We start from the raw sequence: 12,193 nt of genomic DNA, 5'->3' as shown, positions 1-12,193 counted from the left end.
ACCCTGAAATGATGGACCTCTAAAAATCCTAAAGCTGGCTTACTTGAATACCCTGGTTTTCTTAAACAAAAATGTTTATAACCACCTATTTCAAAAGTTTACTGGCTAATTTAATAGTTAAAACAAAAATATATCTTAAATTATCATATTAAAACCATTTAATATAATTTCAAACAAAAACACCCCAAACCATCATCCCAAAACACCCAGTCATCTTTACAGTACCCTCCTACAACTTACTCTTAGGCATATACTACACCCTTAAAATGCCTATAACTACCTATTTTAACAGTTCATCACCCAAGACAACTGTTAAAACAAAAATTTACCTCAGACTATCATCCCAGAACACCCCAATATCATTTCAAAGCCATCTTACAATATTACATGCCTGCCTACAACTGCCACTCCTAAGTATCCCCAATAGTTCAGCATATAAATGTTTTCTTTGGCTAATATGTCTGTACAACAATTGAGCATTGTCTACTGCAGAATAATGTCTACATTTTTAGAGTCTGCTGTAAGATGATTTTGAAAGGAATTTCTGCAGATGACCATATTTTAGGACAGTACTACTGTATAGAACATATCTAAAATATGACGGGACATGTCCCTCCAAACAGAATGCTAAGTTTTGTTAAGTCATGTTAGTATTTTTGTGATTGTGTACAAATACATTTATGATAAAAATGATATTTTAATGATAAAATAAAGTTTGTTCATACTTACCTGGCAGATATATATATAGCTGTATTCTCGAAGTCCGACAGAATTTCAAAACTCGCGCACACACGCAGTGGGGGCCAGGTGGTTAGTACCCATTCCCGCCGCTGGGAGGTGGGTATCAGGAACCATTCCCATTTTCTATTCAGATTTTCTAGTGCCACTGTCTCCTGAGGGGAGGTGGGTGGGCACTATGATATATATATCTGCCAGGTAAGTATGAACAAACTTTATTTTATCATTAAAATATCATTTTGTTCATGAGACTTACCTGTCAGATATATATATAGCTGAATCCCACCATTGGAGGTGGGAAGAGACAGAATAGGATTTAGGAAACAAATAAATGTAGGTGATTGACGCCTTGGTTCCTTACCTGTTAGCATAGCTGACTTCGTGGTTTACTGTCACCCAAGCCTGCTTCTGCTTTACTAGAGTCTCCAGCAAGGTAGTGACCTATATAGCTGGTGAGTTCTAGATGATCTGTCCACGGGGGCGTGACCACAATGGGACTAGATCATAAGACCATACAGAGGGCAAAAGGAGCAACCAACCAACCACCTGACCAAGCCTATCTAAGGTAAGTCATTAAACCTAACATAGGCTAACAGGATTGGGATAGTCCACCTGGTGGCCACCCAACAACCAAAAAAACAACAAAAACAAGATTCTGCTTTACTACCTAACCTCTAAAGGATAGGATGAGTGACCTCTTCCCCCAACATTGTGAGTTCTGCGGAAACGTATGGTCCCAGCGAAGAGCAGTCTTCAAATGTCGTCTTCACATCCGCAAGTAATGTGAGGGCGAACACTGAACCACCTGACCCAGAAGGTGGCACCCAGAAGATCATTAAGGGACATATTCTTCTGGAAAGCCACTGAAGTTGCAATGGCTCTAACTTCATGAGCCTTGACTTTCAGAAGTCTCATGTCACTGTCTTGGCAGGAGGAATGAGCCTCTTTAATTGTAACTTCTTAAAAAAGAATGCCAAGGCATTCTTGGACATCGGGAAGATCAGGTCTCTTAACAGAACACCACAGATTGTCCGATGGGCCTCTAGTATTCTTGGTCAGTGGCTAAGTAGAGACAGAGCCCTGACAGGCACAGGACTCTCTCTGACTCTTGCCCAAGAATTTCTGTCAAACCCTTTGATTTCAAAACTCTTGGGCCAAGGGTTTGAAGGATTTTCGTTCTTGGCTAAGAACATGGGCTTAGGAGCATACAGCATTAGGCCTTCTAAAGCCTATATGTTTGCTAATGGCTTGAACTTCACTAACCTCTTAGCTGTCGCCAGAGCAGTTAGGAAAATAGCTTTCCTTGTCAATTTTGAGGGAAGCCAGAGAAAGAGGTTCTTCTTCTGACATTAAGAATTTTAGAGGACAACATCCAAATTCCAAGAAGGTGTCCTGAGTTGAGGTACCTTAACAGTCTCAAAGGATCTCAATAGATCGTGAAGATCCTTGTTGTTAGACAAGTTCAGGCCTCTATGTCTAAAAGACAGATGACAGCATACTTCTATAGCCCTTTAATAGTCGAGACTGCCAGTTTTTCTTCTTCCCTTTGAAGATAAAAAGGAAGTCTGCTATCTGTGGACACAGAGGTCGTGGTTGAGGAAATCCCCTTACTCCTGCACCATTTTCTAAAAATTGGACCACTTAGATTGGTAGACCACATTTGCAAGAAGGTCTCCTGGCATTGGCGAGAAGCCTTTGCCACTATCTCGAAAAACCTACATGCTCTTGCCAACCTGATAGTCTGAATGCAGTCAGACTCAGAGCGGGGAGGTTTTTTGGTACCTTTTGAAATGGGGCTGCCTTGTCAGGTCCATTCTTGATGGGAAGCGTTCTTGGAAAGTCCACTAGGAAGGACATGACCTCTGTGAACCAATCTTGCTGGCCAAAAGGGGGCTATTCAACGTCATCCTCGTCCCTTCTGACGCTGCAAACTTCCTGATGACTTCTCCCAGGATCTTGAAGGAGGAGGAAAGGCGTGAAGATCCATTCCCTTCCAGTCCCAGAGGAGGGGTCTGACTGCTAACTGCTCCTGGGTCAGAGACAGGAGAGCAGTAAAGAGGAAGCCTTTTGTCCTGGACGCTGCAAAAGCAGATCCACCAAGGGACGTCCCCATAACCTCCACAGCTCCTGACATACCTCCTCGTGAAGGGTCCACTCGGTCGGTAGAAGCTGATTTTGCCGACTGAGAAGGTCCGCTCGGATATTCTCCACTCCTGCAAATGAACCTCGTGAGAGGATCGTGATCCCCTGAGCATGGGCCCAAAGCAGGATCTCCTTCGCTAAGGAGGGCGAACAGGGACCGGGAACGAGTTCCCCCTGTTTCTTGAGGTATGCCAGGGCTGTGGTGTTGTCCGAATTTACCTGGACACGACTCGGCCTGACACTTGGCTCGAAGAATTGAAGGGCCAGCAGGATCGCCCCAATTCCTTGAGATTGATGTGCCAGGACACCTGTTCCCTCTCCAGGTGCCTGACACTTTCCCCTCCTAGTGTTGCTCCCCATCCCTCCCTGGGAGCGTCGGAAAACAACACCAGGTCGGGGCTCTGAAGGCATAGAGAAACCCCTTCTGCCAACCTCGAGGGGTCGAGCCACCACCTCAGGTGATCCTTGAAAACAGGGAGAGATCTTCAGGGTCTCCTCTAGATTCTCCTTGTCTATTCCAGTTTTCCGCCAGGAAAAACTGGAGCGGTCTGAGATGAAGTCTTCCCAGGGAAACAAACTTCTCCAGTGAGGAAATGGTCCCCAGCAAACTCATCCATTCCCTCACCGAGCATGTTTCTTTCCCTAGGAAGGATGAAACTTTTTCTAAGCATTGCTGCGTTGACGTTCCTGGGATGGAAAAGCTTGAAAAGCCACTGAATCCATCTGAATCCCCAGATAGACGATGGACTGCGTCGGGATCAGATGGGACTTTTCTTCGTTCACTAGAAGTCCTAGGGACTTTGTCAAATCCAAAGTCGATTCAGGTCCTCCAGACACTTTGACTGTGAAGAGGCTCGGATGAGCCAATCGTCCAGGTAGAAGCGAGATACGAATACCCGCCAGGTGAAGCCATCTCGCCACATTCCTCATGATGATCGTGAAGATCATGGGAGCTGTGCTTAGCCGAAGCAAAGAGCTCTGAATTGGAACACTCGTCGTCCCCAGTACAAACCTCAGGTACTTCCTCGATTGGGATGTATGGGAACGTGAAAGTGGCGTCCTGTAAGTCCAGAGAGACCATCCAATCTCCTGGTCTTAATGCTCCTAAAACAGACTGGGACGTCTCCATCTTGAACTTTTCCTTTGAAATGAAGCGGTTCAGTCTGCTGACATCTAGGACTGGTCTCCATCCTCCCGACTGCTTCGGAACTAGGAACAGTCCTGTTGTAGAATCCTGGGGAGTCCAGCTCCAGGACTTGCTCCACAGCTCTTTTTCGAGCATTTGCTCCAAAAGGTCGAAAAGGATCTGTTGCTTCTCTTGATGGTAAGAGGCGACAGATCCCTGGGCGACGTGCACAGAGGTGGAAACATCGAGAAAGGGGATCTTGTATCCTCTCTCGATAACTTCGAGGGACCAGGTGTCTGCCCTCTTTCTCTCCAGGCTCCGCAAAAATAAAAAAGCCTGGCTCCTACAGGTGTCTGGAGGCGCTGCAAGTCACTTCTTGCCCCTAGGTTTAGAGGGGCCGCCTCTGGAAAAACCTCTTCCTGGGGAGAAGATCTAGAGGAAGAAGCTCCTCCACGAAAGGGCTTCTTCTTCCTGGAGGTCTGACCTGAACAGACGAAGAAGAAGAAGGGACTGGAGGGCGTCTTGAAGAGTGGGCCAAGAGGTCTTGAGTGGCCTTCTCCTTCCTTGAACAAGGACTGGGGGAAAGAGAAATCCTTGATTAAAGACTGGGGAAAAGATGGTTGGACAAGGGGTGCAGGCGGTCACCATCCAATTGACCTGACCCAACCTTGTGCATGAGAAGGGAGCTTTCAACTGGACGTTGGCTGGTAGGGCCAGTGTAAAGTTACAGTACAAGGCCCTCTTCTTCAAGAGGCCCGTACAAAAGTGGGAAGCCAGTTCCTCTGAGCCATCCCTGACTGCCTTGTCCATGCAGTTCAACACGCTGGACAGCTCCCCAGGCAGATCGAGTCGGGACTCTAATCCTGACATCTAGAGCTCCCAAACACCAGTCCAGGAAATTGAAGACCTCCATGGTGCGGAATAGTCCTTTCAAATGGTGATCCGTCTCCGACATAGTCCAGGACACTTTGGCAGCAGACAGGAGGGACCTTCTAGGAGCGTCGACAAGCTGGTAAAATCTCCCTGGGAAACGAAGGAACTCTTGAGCTGACGTCCTCTCCGGTCTCTTACCACATACCTGCCTTGCCACTAAGCTTGGACGGAGGCAGGGCAAAAGAAGTCTTGCCTTGGGTCTTCCTTTCTCCTCCATCCAGGTGTTAACCTTCTTGAAGGCCTTCTTCGTCAGCCAGAGAGAAGAAGTCATCTTGACAAACCCAGGCGCTCTCCTCATCTTGGACGAAGCTAACTGAGAAGGAGGAGAGAGAGGGGCTGAGGGTTTGAAACTTGTCGCCAAACAAGTCCTTAAGAAAGGCCTGGCTAACACCTGGTAGTCCGAAGACGAGGAAGGGGAGGCTGCTCAAGGTCTGCAGGCTCCGACTCACAAGAGACTTCTCCCTCTTCAATGGGAGAAACGCAAGGAGAGTCACCCAAGACCTTGGAGAAGAGAAGGCCTTGAGGTCCAACACGCAAGAAGAGATCTTCTCTTTTGAGTTCTTTGATTGCTCTGAAGCGTCCACAACCGAGCAACCAAAGAGAGCGTCCTGACGGAGCGTCCATCCGAGCGTCCAGTCCTAGCGTCCAGCCGAGCGTCCTGGCAGCGAGAGGAGCGTCCTGACGAGCAGCTACAGAGGCGTCCAGGATAGCTGCTTGCGGAGCGTCACGCTGAAGAGCAACGCCACAATGGCGTCCCTGCGGGGCGACAGGGAGCGAAGGAGGGAGCGTCCTGCGACGAGCAGCTACAGAAGCGTCCTGGAGAGCTTAACAGGGAGCGTCCACGCTGGCGGTCCACTGAGCGCCCTGCACGGCAGGAGAGCCAACTGACGTTGCAGCCAGCAGAAGAGGAGCGTCCCAGGGGAAGAGCTGATCCTGTGAGCGTCTCTTGGCAGGTCAAGCCTTCTTCCTCCTGCACAGGGGCACAACAGTCCTCCCCTGAGCACTAAGAGCTCAAAAGCGTCTTCCCTGAAGCGTCCTGCGGAGTCCTCTTCTTGGCAGGAAAGCGTCCTGCACGGCAGATGACAGTGAAACAACCTTGAGAAAGAGGGCCCAGGATAGCTCCTTCTGGAGCTTCTCTTCACGCTGGAGAAGAGCGTCTCGAGCGGGGCGACTCCAGAGGGCTGAGAAGCAGTCCTGGGATAACGCGCATCGATCCTTGAGCCAGGAAAGGCGACCCAGGTCAATATATTGGACGCCAGATAGGCTACCTCTTCTTGGAAGTCTGGCTTGCCCTCTCTCCTGAGTCCGACAGAGGTCCAGGAGAAGAGTAGATCTGAGCCCCCTCCACAATTAGGGGATCACGCCTATTGTGAACTTCTCACTGCACTTTTCACTTTCGATTCCAGAGCACGGATGGTGTTCATAATCTCCAGATTTTACCCTTAGAATCAGGGTCAAGGCAAAACCACAGGGATAGAGATAAAACCAATTCTCAGGAGTTTTAACTAAAATTATGGTAGGTTATCTCCTCACCCTGACTAAAACTAATGTTTGATAGGAATCAGAGTAAATTATGGCATCCTTTAACGTTTACTTGCAGCGACATTGAATTCGCCAAACATGTTTTTTCCCTTTTTCAAACTGAGGAGGCAGCATTTGCCTCAGGCCTGACTCATCTAGTCCTAGCTCTCTAGAGCCAGACATCTCCAAAAACAAACCACATTCCTTTAATAACTCCATGCCAAGTGTTTGATTTTGTCAAAACCAAAAGTCAAAGAGAATAGTTAGTGGAAAATAACTTTATTGGACATATGAAAACAGATGTTGACAACCGCCTTACAGAGTCCGGCAGAAAATGGGAATGGGTTTGACTGACCCAGCGTTACTATTGTTTCTTCTTTATTATCGCACTGACTCGCTCAATCTCTGCAGGAAGAGAATAGATAATATTTTGTTAGCCATCTTCCAGATGCAAAAAGGAGCACTATTAGTTCTTGAGAATGAAAACCTGAACTAATAAATTAGTCCACACCTCTGGGAGGCAAATACAATCATTTTGATCATTTATCAAACAAACCTGCCCTCTACACCTCATGCATATAAAGTGAGGATCTATCAATAAAACTTTACAGAAGCCATTTCACTGTTAAACTCATTCACACAACATACTCTGAATTTCATTTGCATAACTAGACCACCAGACATCATCCAAAGAGCAATCAAAATCAAATGTACTGTACATATCCTTTAGTGAAAAGCGTATGCCAATTAACAATCCAAAGACAAAAACCAAAAGTCAAATAGAATACTTAATTTTGTGGAAAATAAGTTGAGTTTTAACAATGCGGTAAAGTCTCGTCCCCACTTAGTTACTGTGCTTAGACTACTTAGACATAAACATATCAGTTCTCTCTCTCTCTCTCAGTATATATATCCTCTAATGAAAAAACAACCAAAAACATTAATACATTATTTCACTTACAGAATCCATTTATACCGTGCTTAGACTTTGATGGAAACACCTGTTTTTCTCTCTCTCTCTCTGAATATACATATCCTTTAATGAATAAATGCAGTACAAAAAAAAAAAAAAGTGAATCAGTGATAATTTTAGAGATATGGTCCACAGAAAAATTCACGAATTGCTGAAAGTTCCTGCATAAAATTGAGATATGTTCCACATAAATCCGCAACAAAGTGAAGTGTGAAAAATGAAGCGAGTAAAAGTGGGGGTCCACTGTATATCCCTGTAATTCCCATTACTGTGCATTTTAGCGCAAGTTAAGGGGGAAGTTGGCATATACTGAAAATGTTATACAATAAAAGTTGATCAGCATGTCTAAAAATTTAAAATTTTGCGTTGCTGGTAAATTACCAGTTCTGGGTTTTTTCCGGAACTTTTCTTCTGCTAAAGAAGGTCGCACTGGAATGCTCCCTCCTGTAGCTTCAACGGTACACATTTGTGATATGCTGATCACATGGTAATGTGTCAAAGGATCTTTCAATTTAACCAATCACACATATAGATCATTGTACACTGTGCCCCAAGTTGTTGTTTTTATTTAATCTAACCAACAGGAACACTTCAATGAGTATCCGCACATATTGTTTCCTATAATACAGCTGTTTCAATTTAATGCGCAAAAATGGCAGGCAGGTCTAAGCAAAACACTGAGTTTTATATTCATTTGTGAACAGTTTGGTGGTTTGAAAAACTAGGCATTTCCTAAATCCACAACAGGATGTGCACCAGAATTTCATGGGGTGGGACCCCAGTCAGATAAACATGCTAGTGTGGAAGAATTTCATTACATATATTTTTCGGTAAGAATAATTTACAAAGATATCAATGAAGTTTCAGGATAAACAACTTGAACAATGATAGATCAGACAGTCCAGTATGCAGAGATTATGAGATGCATCAAGGATGTTGTTGTCAGAACAAAAATGAGGAAACAGCTACGATTTGGACACGAATCTTTTGAAGAAAAATGAAGAGTTTGAGATGGCAGTGGCATCACTGAAGGAAACAGAACAAAATACTGTAGTTAGATGTGGCAGAAGTGAGAATGCTCATTTGGAGGAGTGGAGTGATGAGAAGAAATTGGATAAAAAATTAATGTATCAAAGACCACCATACATCACTGAAATATCAAACAAAAACCAAGAGACAAGACTATGAAGTTTGGACACCTCATGAGGAACTGAGACGATGAGTGACATATTGCAGGAAAGATTACTGAAATATGTGCTAGGGACAGAACAACAAAGGCCTAACTGACGATAGAGAGATTGCATTCAAGAAGACAGGAGACAAAGGAACTGATGAAGGGAGAGTACAAGATAAAAAACACCTAGAAAAGGTTCATTAAAAATAGCAACCATGACTAGGGATAATGTTGGGGTGACCAGAGAACATTTTAAAAAAACAGAAAGAAAATTGTCATGGGTCTCTAGCATGGGATAGGTTTTTCTTGTTTATGGTGGCCTAATTTAGAAGTTGCAGTACAGTAGTCCTGACCTATCAAAAAAAAAAAGAGCAACTTTCCAAACGATGGTGCAGATAGCAGGGTATATCACTCATCTGACTTCCATCATCCATTCCTTTGGAAGATGATGATTTTTTCAATAAAATGCTAGCCTACTTCAAAATTGACAATAATGAAAACCACTGACATCAAGCCATAATTCTAAATATTTTTCTTCAATTCTACTTAGCCAATAGTGACATTTTGCCTGGATTCACTGATCCACAAAGAGTAGTTCCCATGGGTACAAACTCAGCAAAGCCTCCCTCACCTATGTAGGATGTGGCACCCTAGGTTAGGTTATGGAAGACCGTAAGGATACGCCAATGATGTAGGGCTCTCCTTACAAACTACTTACCACTAGGCCCATTCATGGGTCTACCTGGCCTATTCCTTTGCTCTTCATCTTTAAAATCACCATACTTTTCCATCCTGGTGATTTTTGCTCATTAGCCTCATGGCAAGGTTTTCATTCATAAATCTCTTGAAGGTTAGGCTAAAGTTTAGACAAATCTCTTTAGGGCCAGATGCTTCCTGGCAATAGGCCTTCACAGTTAGCCTAATACCTAATACATTTTGGCTCGTGTGCAATTAACAACCTCCTCGCTGCTGCATTTCCTGTCGCCTTATCCATCATGCTTTGGTCTCCATACTCATCTGAGTTAATCACACTGTCATACTTGCCAGTAGAAATACCACTGCTCCTAGACTAGACTATTATAGACTGTTATGGTGGTACAGACAGGTAAACTACCGCCCTCAGCCTACCCTAAACAATTATGCTCGTGTAAAAACCTAAATCATGCACGAAACTCCCACAAACATCAAAGACTGGTCTGAAATGGTCCAATTCCTCTAAAAATATCTTACCTGCAACGTTTAGTGACATTAACGATCAATTAAGCATTGGTTGACTTGTTAACGTATTTGATTCCCGCCACAGTCGATCATCGTACCAACCGCCCGGAATGATCCGGTAATATCCGAGATTACTTCATTCGGCAGGTGTTAGATTTTGCTGAAAGCTTTCAAATGAAGAGATAGAAATACTGTAAAATTAATAACCAAAATATGATGTTTATTATATAAAACAAAATTCGGGAAGCTTCAGTGCTTGAAATTTATTGCAAATGGAAAAGATCCGGTCAAATACGTTCATTGGGGCTGTAACTACCGTTACCGTTACATGTACTTCTTCAAAACGGGGGTTTTATTACATTAATAAGTTATTAGCATAACAGGTTAAACTTCGTGCTGTCTGAGAGCGATCACCTTATCATTGAAATATATTATGAATTTTGGCCAAAATTTCGATTGGTCCGGATAATTTCGGTAACGACACTTCTCGGAAAGTTGCGGAAACCTTTTGAGTTTGCGCACTTTGTTTACATTTAACAAAATTGAACGACTCTTCTTCTTCTACTTGCCCGACTTAGTTCGGTTTAAAATCAGGTGGGTGTGTCTGATGGGAAATCACATGAAGTAAATCATTAATTTAAATTATAAGCTTTGGATTTTGTAACAATTTTAATTTATTCATGCTCTCATATATATATATATATATATATATATATATATATATATATATATATATATATATATATATATATATAGATAGATAGATAGATAGAGAGAGAGAGAGAGAGAGAGAGAGAGAGAGAGAGAGAGAGACACATATATATAGCTATCAAAGGGGCATCAAGGAAAAGGTATACGTACATCAAATCACAATTCATTCGGGCCGACGGCTTTTCGCAATGTCAGGTTGCATTATCAATTCTGAAATTTACAAAATAGCTTTAAAAACTTATAAAAAAGTAAAAAAAGTTAAAAATAGCCTGTCACTAAAAAGACACGGACATGATCTAACTATACAGGTCCATGTCTTTTGAGTGATATTACTTTTTTTTTTTTACATTTTTTAAAGTTTTTGAGTTATTTCGTAAGCTTCAGCCTTGATAATGCAATGTGACATTGCAAAATTATGTCGGCCCCAAAACAACTGGGATCTGATGTCCGTATACAGTATGCCCTTTCTTGGGTGCCCCTTTGATAGCTTCTATGAAGCCTACAGGTATATGACCTGTTTACACACACACACACACACACACACACACACACACACACATATATATATATATATATATATATATATATATATATATATATATATATATATATATATATATATATATATATATATTAGTGTAACGCAGACTCATAGCAAAGAATATCTGTGGCAAATGATATACAAAATTAATTGATGATCACAACCGTCAGGAGTGCAATTGAGAGTTTGAAGAATGGAATGACACGTGTTCATTTTGTCTTTGCATAAACATATTAGCTAAACTGAAAAATATATCATGATGAATACAAAACCAAAGCTACGTTGCATATTGTTCTAGCTGAGTTCCTTGAAGTTACATATCATATATAGAAAAGTTAACTCTTGGGAAATTCAATCAACTGACACACTTGCGAGGAATAAGTAGGTATCTTCCATTTTACTTCGGTGTCGGTTAGCGACTGATACTGCATCCGCTCAACATTTACGTGATTAACAGAATAGCACAAAAATTACACGCAGACAATCCCATCATACGAATGAACAGATATGGAAGAAACAGATAGTAGAAATTACTTTAGTTTGTCAATTAATTACGTTCTCTCTTTCACCTGTGAGGAGAGCTACAAAATTTTATGGGTGACTATAAAAGTATTTATAATTCTTGGCGCTTTTATAAGTTCAATACTAACAGCTATACTGCTGCCGCAACACAACAATGAATCTTCTGTAAATAAAAATATAGTTGCAAAGATATATAAATGATGTTCATCGGGGTGAACTGCTTCGTATTATTTGAATTTCCAAAATATTAATAAAACGCAAAAAAACACCTACCCAATGAGTTTGCCGAAACAACAGTTACAATCTGCAAAAACTTATGTAACAGAAACATATAAGTTACTGCTTATGAAAAAAAGAAAAAAATCCCAGCAAAACTACAGACTACTACCATGGCCTGATCCCCGCCAGCCACCGACCGAAGTATTTTCCGTCTCTTGTCTGTTTTTGTGTATGCTTATACGTTTTGTTTATGTTTATATTTGCCCTCTTTTGTTTACACTTTTTCGCTCATCCCTAAGGGGCTGGTACTAAACTCGGAATCCCTTTGCTCATAAACTAGTTAATACCGAATTAGAAAGGTGCGGTAGTAGTCTG

General features: G+C 42.5%; 1 protein-coding gene across 3 annotated transcripts in view; it reads right to left on the bottom strand.

Annotated features, from left to right (window-relative positions):
• Nucleotides 1-10,335, bottom strand: part of LOC136851274 (gamma-tubulin complex component 6-like) — a 366,897-nt gene extending 356,562 nt beyond the window's left edge. For all 3 annotated transcript variants that reach the window (XM_067125258.1, XM_067125257.1, XM_067125259.1), the window contains exon 1: nt 9,838-10,335. The gene's annotated coding sequence lies outside the window, so the exon portion shown is untranslated. The remainder of the gene's footprint in view (nt 1-9,837) is intronic.
• Between the last annotated feature and the right edge of the window lie 1,858 nt (nt 10,336-12,193).

Source organism: Macrobrachium rosenbergii, chromosome 23 (assembly GCF_040412425.1).
Source record: "Macrobrachium rosenbergii isolate ZJJX-2024 chromosome 23, ASM4041242v1, whole genome shotgun sequence".
In the NCBI taxonomy this organism is placed as follows: Eukaryota; Metazoa; Arthropoda; class Malacostraca; order Decapoda; family Palaemonidae; genus Macrobrachium; species Macrobrachium rosenbergii.
The sequence above is the reverse complement of the archived record's forward strand: the minus strand, read 5'-3'. Positions and strand labels throughout refer to the sequence as shown.